This window comes from Leuciscus leuciscus, assembly GCF_965113295.1.
Source record: "Leuciscus leuciscus genome assembly, contig: HAP1_SCAFFOLD_883, whole genome shotgun sequence".
Taxonomy (NCBI): domain Eukaryota; kingdom Metazoa; phylum Chordata; class Actinopteri; order Cypriniformes; family Leuciscidae; genus Leuciscus; species Leuciscus leuciscus.
Window position 1 is genome coordinate 15,670 of NW_028117857.1, and position 1,602 is coordinate 17,271.

Consider the following 1,602-nt stretch of genomic DNA (forward strand, 5'->3'; position numbering starts at 1 on the left):
ATTATGCCAGATAAAATTTTAATACTTACAAATCCTAAATTATGTCCAAAAATGCTGAGATCCATAGAAAGAAAGACTGAAATCGATGATTTTAGCCCATTTCAGCTTGTCTGCAGTGAAGGAGTTCCTGTTTGAGACAAATACACAGTAAGAAACATGCAAAAAATCACTGTGTGATGATTGTTCTCCTTCCTACAGTAGTTAACCCACCTGTGCGCTGATATTAGGACCTTCCTGGTCAGGAGGGACTGCAATGGTAGAGTCTTCTGCCTAATAAAATATCAAAATAATGCAAAAATATAAACTTAAGTTGTTAAGAATGCTAGATTTGGTATGAATGAATTAGTGAGAGTTTTACTGCAGTGCTTACCTGGATACATTAATCTGGTGAGACTGAACAAAGACAATGGTCCATCTTCTGATTGGTTCATTTGCTGTGTAATAAATATAAAGTTAGACATGATGCAAAGGTCACTTATTTGATATAAAGTTAGCCAATTTTATAGAGATTTTATAAGATATTGTAAGCTACCTAGTCTGCACCAGTGGCTCCAAAGCAATTTTCACATATTGCTAATCATTTCAGCAAACTTATCTCAAAATCACAAATGGCTTACCTCTGGAATCTTGCTAGAAGTCACTGGCGCGAATTGGCGCTTTGTTGCAGTTGCCTTTAAACACATATAAAAATGGAAGTAAATATGAAATTACATAAAAAAAAACTATAATATGTTATAGTTTGCAAACTAATGCTAAAACTATAAAAGGTTCTCATCAGTAGGCCAACATTATCTACAACCAAAACAGAATTTCACATTAGTTAATTCACATTTATTGTTAATGTAAACGCGTTGCTCGTTGGCATATTTTAACTCGACAATTCAATAATCTAACAAAGTGTGTAAAATGAAACGTTAGCTCAGTTTACCGTGGTAAAGTTCGTTACCGCCATGTTGACGACGTTAGGCTAACGTTATAATATAGGTTAAACTGGGCACAATCCTGTCAACACACACAGAATGTTTTTTGTTTTTTACCTTGGTTGCTGATCTCTCTCTCGGTGAAGTGAATTCCGTCTCTTCCCCAGGCCAGACACGAACGGCGCGATCCAACAAAAGACAGACCCCACTGATATTACACTGGATGCTCTGGCGCGACACGAGTCACGACAAATCCCAGACAGTGTAGTGATGCGCCGCGGCCGTTATATTCCTGACGTACGGTACTCCGAGTCCAAGCGCTCGCGCTATTTCTGACAAGGGACAAACAGGTTTGCATTTTGTATTAAAGGTCCGGTCGCTTCAATGTGTCCAATATAGACAGCCTCTGGGTATTATAGCGTTGTAGACACCCGGTGTAAGGCATAAATTAGGAAATAAAAAGCACGATGGAATGGTGCCAGCCAGAGACGCCGTTACGTCAAATACAGTAGTATACAGCAAATTTAAAAAATACAGTAAGTCTCTGTATGTGGTGTTAGACGTCACAGAAAATTCCCATGATGCAATGGGAATCACAGTTATTTACTGTAAAGAGAAATAGCAGTATAATACTGGGGGATTTAAAGTAAATAACTGTAGAAATTACAGAAAAGTCTAACAG

General features: G+C 37.8%; 1 long non-coding RNA gene across 1 annotated transcript; it reads right to left on the reverse strand.

The window, feature by feature from the left end:
• Positions 1 to 383: 383 nt before the first annotated feature.
• LOC309492054 lies at positions 384 to 1,389 on the reverse strand. The gene is made up of 3 exons (XR_014203414.1): positions 929 to 1,389; positions 618 to 671; positions 384 to 434 (listed from the first exon to the last, which is right to left on the reverse strand). It is a non-coding gene; the product is annotated as an uncharacterized lncRNA (long non-coding RNA).
• Positions 1,390 to 1,602: the final 213 nt, after the last annotated feature.